Genomic DNA, 11,755 nt, shown 5'->3' on the forward strand with positions numbered 1-11,755 from the left:
AAGGAACAGCTGAGCTAAGTTCGCGAAGGAAAAAACACAGGAAGTGATAGATCTCCGGTGCCTACATGAAGAGTCTTTAAAAATAAAAAGTGGAGCTTGGATTTGGTCCAGAGCTGGCTGGAAGATCTCTGTGTCACTTCACAGAGGAACTACCTCAGAAGAAGAGTTGAGGATGAAAATGAGGGTTCTAGAGGCAATAGACCAACAGGAGGGGGCGAAGATGAACTTTGGGGCTAGAAGTGAGAAGCTGGAAGAGGAAGGAGGAGTTGATCATGACAAGTAGAGAAACAGCATTCCCAGGCTCCCTGAAGGTAAGGCTTCGCAGGAAACTGACATAAGTTGGCCAGTTAGATGCACTCACAAATTTGGAAGAAGGAAGAGAGGCAGAGACCCCCCTCCTGCTGCTGGGGCCACTGTGTGTCCAGTCCCCAGCCTGGTGGGAACAGGCAGATCGAGTATTCCAAGGCCCAAGATTCCTGGGTGCTGCAAGTAGGTGCAAAGGCAGTGGGGGCCTGACCTCTGGTCTCAGCCACTCCTAAAGTCAGCAGTTCCAGTGGCTCCCCTGACTCTTCCCCTTCCTTATCGGTGGGCCACTTCACGGGCTTTCCTAGGTCATCCTTGAAGTCAGCCCAGAGTCAGCATCTCCAGCCCTCTCATTGATCTCCCAAGTACCCAATTACCTACATTCATCCCTTTCTGCTCAAAAGACCTGGAATCAAACCCTGACTATCATGCCTACAGTGTGTCCTCCTTCATCTCCAACTCGTACTGAGTAAATCAGTAATGTTCTATTTTGTGACATTTTCCTGGATGGCTACATCAAGTTGTATGCCATGCCACACACTGTTGGTGAACTTCCACAACACCACAAATGAAATACATATCATTATTCCCATTTTACAATGAGGAGGCTTGTCCATCTTTACACAGTTAACAATAGAACTGGGAATCCATTCTGCTATACTGCTTCCCAGTAAAAGTTTTCATCGTGAATACAGGACAAATATTCAAATGAGAGAAAGGTAGGAAATGGAGACAATAGAGGGACCAGTGTAGGCTTAATAAGTACAACTATGATTTGGGTATGTTTACAGGCAAAAGGAATAAAGAAGAGCAGAAAAAGGATAGTCAAATGTGTGGATAAAGAGTTCTAACAGTAGAGCCAGTAGTGTAGACAAGCAGTAGGGAGGGCTGTGGGCAGAACGGATGGTGCACTAAGGACACCTCAGAGGGGAGAATACAGATGGCCGGTGGCAGGTTGGGAATGGAGGTGCCTCGTAGAATCCATGAGGAGCATATACTTGAAGTCTGTTTTGAGCATAAAAAAGGATGAGAGGCATAAACTTAAGAAAAGTACTAAAGGTCACCAAGAATTCTTCAATGAGTGTATTCAACTGGGAAATGCAAAATACTGTGTTGCTAGAAGGGAGAAGCGCATCATTCCGAAGGCAGAAAGAAACTCAGTGATGAGTAATCTTTTCACAGTTTTTCCATGTTCTGAGGATTGGAGAAAGGATTAAATTTTGTTGTATGTTCCTTCAGTAGGTGCAGAAGGAACTGAATAAAACCAGGAATCAGGATAGAACATATCAGCAAGGGGGTGGAACATTACTAGCAAGACTGAATTTCTTGAAAGAATGTTCATACTCGTATCTCCTAAGAGCTCAGCACTTGGTAGATGGGACTCAGAAGTTTGTGGAATGAATGAACGGCTATGCTTCACTACAGTAGGCAGGATCAACACCCTGGAAATATTAGAGAATGTGCAGGACAAAACTTACTCAAGGGGAGGACTTCTCTTTCCTTCATTCTTCCTTTTTTACAAAGGGGTAATGGCTTATTCAGCATTTTTTTTCTTTTTTTCTAATTATAACATATAACATAATACCATATTTTCACTAACAGCAAAAACAATTCACATTAGTAGGGCCTCTTCCATCCACCAGAGTTAATTTTTTAAGTGGATAAGCAATTAACCATGCCAAGCAGATTAAAACTGACCCCTAGCATAAAAGTTGTGATCAATAAAAAACAATCTGTAAATTTGATTGCATAAATCCTTTTTACTTAAGTCCACCATAAGCATAATTTTCAGGATCACTCCTTTACTCTCAACTACTGGAAAAGAAAATGTAATAAAATTATTGCTCTGGAACTTAAGTTTCCAGAAAAAGACAATAAGCCTATTTTAAAATTTTGAAACATTCATGGAAGACAAACGTGCGATTATCAGACCATACTGCTAATCACAGAAAATATGTGATTAAAAAGCCCCTTGGGTGTAGCCAAGCTCCGCAACTACTACAAAAAATGCTCTCAAAAATGCAGCATGCCTTATTTAACTGGTTCCAACAGCCCCTGACTGGTTTTTATGGTTTGGCAACTTTGTACATTCTCCTTTGGCTTCCTGCTATGAGGATCTAACTAACTCACCCATCATCCATTTCGTAGTTATGCATCTTTTGCCAGTTCTACTGAATGCCTGTGAAACTTCAGATAACACACCAACAACCACACTGACTGTTTTATCTTCCGGAAAGTATGTCGTGCTGCTCAGTTTGTGAGAGAAGCACATCAGCACTCAACTCTTCATTCCATTTCTCCTCTGCTTCTTCTCCCACCTCTGCCACCAATTACATTATCCAATCTAAGGACATTTCTACTCAGTTCAGCAGCAACTGTTGTATCTTCTATTGTCTATAGATTCATTCTAAAAGTTGATACATACCAACTTTTACTTAATGACACACGAATTACATTACTAACTGTAGAGATATTATTTATTACAGAGCCAAACAGTATGCTGGGATTACACTTCCTTCTCAGTGGGTTCACTGTGTCATTCAATGGAGAATATTACTAGTATTAAAATAAAGAAGAGGGCTTCCCTGGTGGTGCAGTGGTTGAGAGTCCGCCTGCCGATGCAGGGGACACGGGTTCGTGCCCCGGTCCGGGAAGATCCCACATGCCGCGGAGCTGATGGGCCCGTGAGCCATGGCCGCTGAGCCTGCGCATCCAGGGCCTGTGCTCTGCAACGGGAGAGGCCACAACAGTGAGAGGCCCCTGTACCACAAAATAAATAAAGAAGATACTCTTTTTTTCCTGCTCTAACAGATACAGTTATATAGTAGGTTGAATGGCAGCCTGTCCAAAAGACATGCCCATGTCCTAATCCCTGGAATCCTGCCTTCTTTGGAAAAGGTTCTTTGCAGATTTAATTAAAGATCTTAAGATGAGATCATCCGGGATTACCCAGGTGGGCCCTAAGTCCAAAGACAAGTGCCCTTATAAGAGAAGGAAGAAGAAAAGACACACACAGAGGAAGATAAAGGCAGAGACTGGAGTGATGAGGCCACAAGCCAAGGAAGTTGGCCACCACCAGAACCTGAAAGAGACAGTGTTCTCCCCCTGGAGGCTCCAGAAGGAACACCGCCTTGATGACACTTAGAGTTCAGACTTCTGGCCTCAAAAGCTATAAAAGCCATAGGAAACTAATATCTATGTCCAGGTTTTACTAAGCTCTTAATCACAGTACACATACTAGCAATTTCCTTTCTCTTCCAGAGATTTTCCTCCTGGAGTGCTCTGTCTCATTCCACTTGGAATGGGTTAATCTAGGCTTCCTTTCTAATTGTCTTCTCAGGACCTCCTTAGCTGCTTCAATAAATTGGACCCACTGTTTCCTGGATCTCATGTTTTCATCTTTCTTGGTTTCCTTTCTTATTTGGTCAAAGCGTATCCTCAAGTAACTTCCTAAGAAAAGACACTCATAAAGCTATCTTTCTGAGACTTTCAGTGTAATGTCCCCAAATCACTGATTATTTGGTGGAAACGACTGTAGACTTAAAATCATCCTCCCTCAGAAATACAGCACACTGCTCATTTTCTTTCCCTCGTAGATATCTGTATTCATCCCTCTCTTAAAGTTTTTAGAATACTCCCTTTATCCTTGGTTCCAAGAGAATTTCGCAAGGATATGTCTAGATATATCTACCTAAAATCCACTCTGCTTGGCTGTATGTAAGACCTTTCACCATCAAGAGTCATGGTATGATTTATCTGGAAAGTCCCTCCCCTCCCCCACCTCTATTTCTCTAGTCTCCCTTACCAGTTGCCAGGGCTATCTCAACTTCAAACATTGCCAGGGCAATGATGGAAATTTTCTATATATCTGCACTGCCCAATAGCTGTCAGATACATATGGCTACTGAGCAACTGAAATGGGATTAGTGTCACTAAGGAACTGAATATTTAATTTAATTTTTATTAATTTAAATTAAATGGCCACATGCAGCTAGGGAGGTCAGTTAGACCTTTAGGACTTCTCTTCTCCCATATTCCCCATACTTGTATATTTTTAGTCCTTAGCTAAAACATTTTCTTGACTATACCTTTATCTAGCCTCTTTATTAATTTTTTTAAAATTTGGCAATCATTATATATTTTCAATATTGTAACACTTTTTTTCCCCCCATGGCAACGCCACTCGGCTTGCAGGATCTCAGTTCCCCGACCAGATATAGAACCCGGGTCCCGGCAGTGAAAGCTCCGAGTCCTAACTACTTGACTGCCAGGGAATTCCCTGTAACTAATAGAATCTTATTCTTGTTTTAAGAAGGAAATATTCGTGACTGCAGATTCACATCCTAATTAGATGTTTTCAATTCTATTCATTTCCTTGAATTAGCTGTTTTTCCTTGGTAATCAGTTTTCCTGTTTATCTTGGCCTTTTTCATTGTAAGTTTTAATAACATTCTTGGTAATACCTGGCTTTCCATTCATATTCAAGTGGTAATATAAAGATTGATGAGTGTTGGGACACAATTCTCCAGGAATATTTTCACATTTTCGCACAATCCAGGCATTCACAGTGAAGAGCACTAGCCAATTTGATTAAAGGATGACGGACTAGAAAATATGCCTTGGTGTACAGCAGCTACACCTCAATAAAAAAATAATAAATAAATAAAGTAAAAAGGGAAAAAGAAAGTATGCCTTGGAAGCTAGAGGTGGTATGTACATTGCTCCAGAGAGATGCAGATGTATCTCCCTGGACCATCTGTTTTCGTAACGTTGAAATCGCAACCCCCAGTATCTTAGAATGCGACTGTATTTGGAGCCAAGGTTTTTACAGATGTGATTAAGTTAAAATAAGGTCATTAGGATGAGCCTTAATCCAGTATGACTGGTGTTCTTATAAGAAGAGGAAATCTGGACACACACATACAGAGGGAAGGCAACGGGAAGACAGGGAGAAGATGAGCATCTACAAGCCATAGGGAGAGGCCTTCCCTCATGGCTTTCAAAAGGAACCAGCCCTGCCCACACCTTGATCTCAGACTTCCAGGCTGCAAAACTGTCAGAAAATAAATTTCTGTTGTTTAAGCCACCTAGCCAGTGATACCTCGTTATGGTAGCCCTGGCAAACTAATACACAGGGTACCATCAGCCTCTTACTGCATCGTCCCACGGGGAGTGAGCACTATGAAGCTCTGCAAGTAACACGAGGTCTGTTCTCCGATTCAGAAATTTCATGTTTCTTGTCAAAATATGTCTATATCTATATATAGACATATGCTTCTTTGAGGTACCAGTACCACACTAACTGTGCTAGTTATCACCCAAAGTCACTCAATTTCTTTAAAGATAAATATTTTACTTGGGTAAAACTACCTAAGCATGTAACCGGGCCCTATGTTTTCAGCCCTCCGCGATAGATACATCCTAAGTTCAGAGCCTGTAAGGATTCTGCTCAGTCTCCCTCCATAACTTCAGAGCTCCATGTGTACCCTAGGCTGCACCAGCCATGATTCCTCCATCTGGTTTCCATCTTCCAGAAAATGGCTTAACTATCATCTGCTGATAACCATCTCTTACTTTCTTTGATGTTGTAGATATTTAACTTTTACTCTCATACAGTCATTTTAATGGGGGCTCAAGAAGGGAAAAGATGAACACGTGTGCAGACTGCCATCTTAAACTAGAGGTGCCAATAGTTTTTCTTGAATATTGTTTCCTGATATCGAATAAGAGACCCAGAGTTAACTACAATTAACATTCTCAAATAGCTAAATGAACACATGACAAGTTCTACAAAACTTCCCTTTCAAAACTTTTTACAAGCTCTATTGAAAATTTTTAAGGAAAATTGAAGAAATAGAAATCTTTGAGGACAGCCTAAGGGTAGGAAAGAAGTCAAAACTTTCAGCATATAGAAATAAAGTTCTGAGGTGGATGGACCTAGACTCTGTCATACAGAGTGAAGTAAGTCAGAAAGAGAAAAACAAACACCGTATGCTAACACATACATATGGAATCCAAAAAAAAGTGGTCATGAAGAACCTAGGGGCAGGACAGGAAAAAAGACACAGACCTACTAGTGAATGGACTTGAGGACACGGGGAGGGGGAAGGGTGAGCTGGGACAAAATGAGAGAGTGGCATGGACATATATACACTACCAAATGTAAGGTAGATAGCTAGTGGGAAGCAGCCGCATAGCACAGGGAGATCAGCTCAGTGTTTTGTGACCACCTAGAGGGGGTGGGATAGGGAGGGTGGGAGGGAAGGAGATGCAAGAGGGAAGAGATATGGGAACATATGTATATGTATAGCTGATTCACTTTGTTATAAAGCAGAAACTAACACTCCACTGTAAAGCAATTATACTCCAATAAAGATGTTTAAAAAAGAAGAAGAAGAAGAAATAAAGTTCTTTTATCAAAAGAACTACTTTGTCCGGAAACCGAAAAATGTTATAGTTAGGTATTGAATTTTTTGGATTCAGACGTTCTTAGTAGGCAGAAGGGAATATATATATATATATATATATATATATATATACACACACACACACACACACATATATATATTGTGTGTGTGTGTGGTACGCGGGCCTCTCTGCTGTGGCCCCTCCCGCTGCAGAGCACAGGCTCCGGACGCGCAGGCTCAGCGGCCGTGGCTCACGCGCCCAGTCGCTCCGCGGCACGTGGGATCTTCCCCGACCGGGGCGCAAACCCGTGTCCCCTGCGTCGGCAGGCGGACTCTCAACCACTGCGCCACCAGGGAAGCCCAGAAGGGAATATATTTTAAACTTTTATAAGATACAGTTTCTTACATTCTGTTCCAGAACTGGTCTCTGAATCATCAACTCTCAGGAATCTCACTAGGAATGCTCCCCCAATGACTTGCCCTCGTCTAACAGCATCAAGGTAATTGATTAGACATAAGACAAGCAGCCCAAGATACAGAATGCAGCCATGCTTTTACAGCTCAGATTTTCTGCCTTTCTACCACCACAGTGGAAGGGGGAAAAAATCCTGCAATTCCCTAAGAGATGTGTTCTTGCACATAAATTGGCATTTAGGCTCAATTAGATACTGAAGACCTGGTCCTTTAAAGCCATGCAAGGAAGTCCCAGGCAGACAGGTTACTGTTGCTACATATGCATCGGCCCCTCTCATCTATGTCCAATCTACTGCTTGGCAAGTGGCCGTCTGGCTTTTTTGCGCTCAGAGCTATAACCTAATGAAAGGGCAAAAGGTGAAAGAAATACCTGATAAGGAGGAAGAGGAAGGAAAGAAAAGAACACAAGGCTTTACCTTACCGTCTACTTGACTGGACTCCCAGCAGGCAGGCTATCATACGAGAGAATCCCAATGAAGGATCTAGCATAGAGCACACAACTGCGAAGCTCTTCTCCTTAACAGCGGACTCAGTTAATGTATGAAGAGAGTTGGTTAAACACGAAACAGCAAAGTAAGTGATGGCTAGAGCTCCCCAACCTCCCTTGCCGCCTAGACAAGGATTCCTGTGGCCACAGATAGATTAGTGCATGCCAGGCATAGTTCCGAGCACTTTACAGCCATTGCTCATTTCATACTCATAATATATTATCTTTGCTTTGCAGATAAGGAGAATGAGGCGCAGAGAGGTTAAGTAACTTGCCGAAACTCACACAGCTAGTAAGTTACACAGAGCCTCAAACCTAACACTGACAATTGTTCCCTAACTCCTTGTTCATTGTTTCCCAAAACATTACCTTTAAATTGTTTTCTCTCATTTAAGAAATGAAGATTATGCTAACTCAAGAGTCAACAGAATATGTCCTCAAAGGTAGGTAGGAAAAAAAACATGTTCCCTCAAAAGATAGCCCTCATGGAAGCATGAACCTTGAAAGGACTCTGAAGCATTACCAGATTTACAGCCACCTTCTTAGCACCCAATTTTTGGTTTCAATAGTTAGATGACTAAAGTAAGCAGAGGAGTTTGCTCTTTACTTTCCAGCTTCTGAAAGAGCAAAAAAAAGTGAACTTTCTCCCCTTGGACGATACCATGAGACACAGAGGGTACACAGAACCCTCCCAAAATAGGAAGCCTTTTGACAAGCCTTTTGAAACAAATTTATCTTAAAGTATTTGACTTGGACACTGATTCTATATGGAGATTTTAATACTCAGTAAAGGCAGGACACGATATGGAAATACCTACGGTAAAAAGAAGAGGATGGGGCGTTAGCCAAGCCAGAAGGATAAACCAGATAAAACAAAGGGAAAGATTCCAAAATAAGAAAGAAAGTGGTATAGGTGCCAAAGACTCCCACACCAAAATTACTGCAGCTTTACATAACTGAAATAATTGCATCTTGATAGTATTTGTAGTGATCAAAATTAGCCCACAAACTGTGGACTTAAGTTTTGAGAAGAGTCTCCTTCACATATCTGTCTAGAACGAAGAGAATTTGCTAGTATTTATCTTTGGACACATTGTGGCTCTTCATTAATACTCAGTAGTCACATAGTTTCTTCACATTGAGGTTATCTGGTTCCAAATGTAGAAGTGAGTTTTCTTCTCTAGTTGTGAGTGGGTGTATATGAGAGAAAAAAGACAGCAACTGAGCATGGGTGTGCCCAATTATGGGAGGCACCAAGAGTCAGAGAGTGACCCACTGCCAGAGTGACTGAGTGTGAGAGCAACCAAGTGCAAGCACGACCCATCACAAAACAGACCAAGCACGAGTGACTAACTGCGAGAATACGCAAGGGCGAGCGTGACCTATCGCGAGAATATCGTGAGCGAGGCTAAGCACAAGCATGACCCAGTATGTCCTAGGGCTTTGGGTGGTCCAGCAGATGGTGGCTATGTATAAAGAGACTCTTCCCGCAAATACTTCTAAGTTCTGAGTTCAACAATAAATTTTCAGGTTGAGAAACAAGAACAAGTTCTTTGAAAAAGAGTAATTATCCATCAGGAGTTGCCTGGGATCAAGGACCAGTGAAGCACCACCTTGTCCAGTGGAAGTCTTCTCAAGGAGACCACTATCCTCAATACCTGGATGAAGGTCTTCAGCCTCGGCTCACCCATCCTCAGTGCCCTGGCCTTACGGAACCCCACAGGGAACCCAAGGGCTGGGGAGGAGCCATTTCCAACAGAGCAGGCAATTGCTTCCAAGATTTAAAGCCAGGGGATTTCAAGACGTCTGACTCATATTATCAGTAAAGCAACTTACAGTTTTGTCTTTCCTAAAAATTGTGACAAAGACTTTAATTTCATATTATGTCAAGAGTTTTGTGGCGCCAAGAAGCTTTCCAGTACTGAACACTCCTATATGAATCCCCCAGAAACCAGACAGCAAAAGCAGCAATCACAGCTACCACCTTTTGGGTCAAAATTTTGATTAAAACCAACTGACAACGAAAACATATTTTATTAGCAGTAAGATCAAATCCAGAGCATATGTCAAAGCTGTAAAGTCATAATTTCTCTAGATTACAGCTGGAAGCAGTAATTTTATAACTCGGCCCCTCCCTAGCCCATAAATCCAAATATAGTTCAGACAGTCTCTCTGAACTACAGGGTGATATCCCACTCAAGGCGGGTGCTATCCTGCTCAGTGCAAGACCCTGGGGAGGTGCTCCTTTCTCTGGGGTCCCACTCCCCCAGCAGGGCTACGCCAGGGCTCCCTGCTCCCGCCTGTTTATGGACCTGGGCATGTCTCCCAGTCCAGGGCCGGGATCAGGTGTCACAGGAGTACTGTGCTCCTGCATGCCCTGCATCAGCTGTTAAAGGGCAGACATGCCCCTGGAGTGGTCTAATTAGCTGCTATAAGGATGTCATATTTTGCCAGCAATAATCAGTACCAAGTCATTTTTAGACATGAAAATAGCCCTTCAGAGGTGGCGCCCTCCTTCTGTGTGCTGCTCGTGCTTCAATCACTGCCACAAAGAGCTGATTCCCATTTATTTTTTAATCCAACCAGAAGTCACCTGGCTTATATTCATCTGCTAGCTGACCATGCCCACATCTAACTAGTCTTCTTACTCAGTAATGCCATGCAAATATGCCCGTGACCTCTTCCTGACTCCTAATCCCAGTGCCACTGTCTGAATTCTCATCCTTACTATGGTTTGCTTGGATTAGTGACACAGTCTCCAAAAAACCCTCAAGTCAATCCACCACTCCTCCTAGCCACTATCACAAGATTTTTCTGGAACACAGCCCTGCTCCAAGCTCAGAGGGGCTGACAGTTCTCCACAGGCAAGCCTTCTATCCAGGCAAATTAATCTGCTTCTCCCATTGCAAAACAGGATCAAGAACTATGCTCACCCTGAGGCTAAGATTACTATTTTGCTTACTAGTTCAGTGAAAATCCAGGTGCTAAAAAAAAAAAAGGAAAAAAAACCCTGCATTAAGTGTTAAGGAATGAGCTAAGTAAGCATTTTTTTCCTCAAGTAGTAGGAACTATACCAAAAATGTTTGTGGAATGGTGATAAACATACACAAACTGGATGGACCTTGAAGTTCTTAGCACTGGGATTGGCTATGCTTATTGTTCAGAAAGCTATTTATAAAGGTTTTGTGGGCTTCCCTGGTGGCGCAGTGGTTAAGAATCCACCTGCCAATGCAGGGGACACGGATTCAAGCCCTGGTCCGGGAAGATCCCACATGCCACGGAGCAACTAAGCCCGTGCGCCACAACTACTGAGCCTGCACTCTAGAGCTCACAAGCCACAACTACTGAGCCCACGTGCGACAACTACTGAAGCCTGCGTGCCTGGAGCCCGTGCTCCGCAACAAGAGAAGCCACAACAAAGAGAAGCCTGCACACTACAAGGAAGAGTAGCCCCCACTCGCCACAACTAGAGAAAGCCCGCGCGCAGCAACGAAGACCCAACACAGTCATAAAAAAAATAAATAAATAATAAAAAAATAAAAATACAAAGGTTTTGTGAAGACCTAAAGCATTACAAAAACTGTGCACTATGTTACACAAATTTTTATAATCTGAGGATCTTTTGTAAATAGAAACCTCTGGTACATAACTCAAAATCCACCCAAATACAAACTGTAACAAACTTTAGACATTTAAAAATACAACACAAAAGACAGCATCTTGGCCATGTCCACGTCAGGAAAAGTCCAAAAGGAATGAAAGAGGCTGAGGCTGAATTAAAAATCCCAGCAAAAACCCCCACAAAACTCTATTAATCAAGGGGGCATTAATGTTTAACTTATCTAGTGGCTGCTAGTATCACAACTCCTTACTCTCAAACACACAAAATTATCAGCAGAAATGGAATGATACTTGTTTTTCTTTAAAAAAAAATTTCTTTCCCAGTAATGTTACTCCATAGAAGAGCAAACATTAGTAAGATCCACAGCGGTCAAATGGGAAGAAATGAGCGGTAATTTTTACACGCTGGAAGAGTTGGTTTTTCATAAAAGTATAATTTTAGAGAAATGTGTGAGTCAGCTGC

General features: G+C 42.4%; 1 protein-coding gene across 1 annotated transcript in view; it reads right to left on the reverse strand.

Moving 5' to 3' along the window:
• Positions 1-11,755, reverse strand: part of HLCS (holocarboxylase synthetase) — a 198,168-nt gene that overhangs the window by 71,480 nt on the left and 114,933 nt on the right. The window lies entirely within an intron of this gene.

Source organism: Pseudorca crassidens, chromosome 5, assembly GCF_039906515.1.
Source record: "Pseudorca crassidens isolate mPseCra1 chromosome 5, mPseCra1.hap1, whole genome shotgun sequence".
NCBI classification, from domain to species: domain Eukaryota; kingdom Metazoa; phylum Chordata; class Mammalia; order Artiodactyla; family Delphinidae; genus Pseudorca; species Pseudorca crassidens.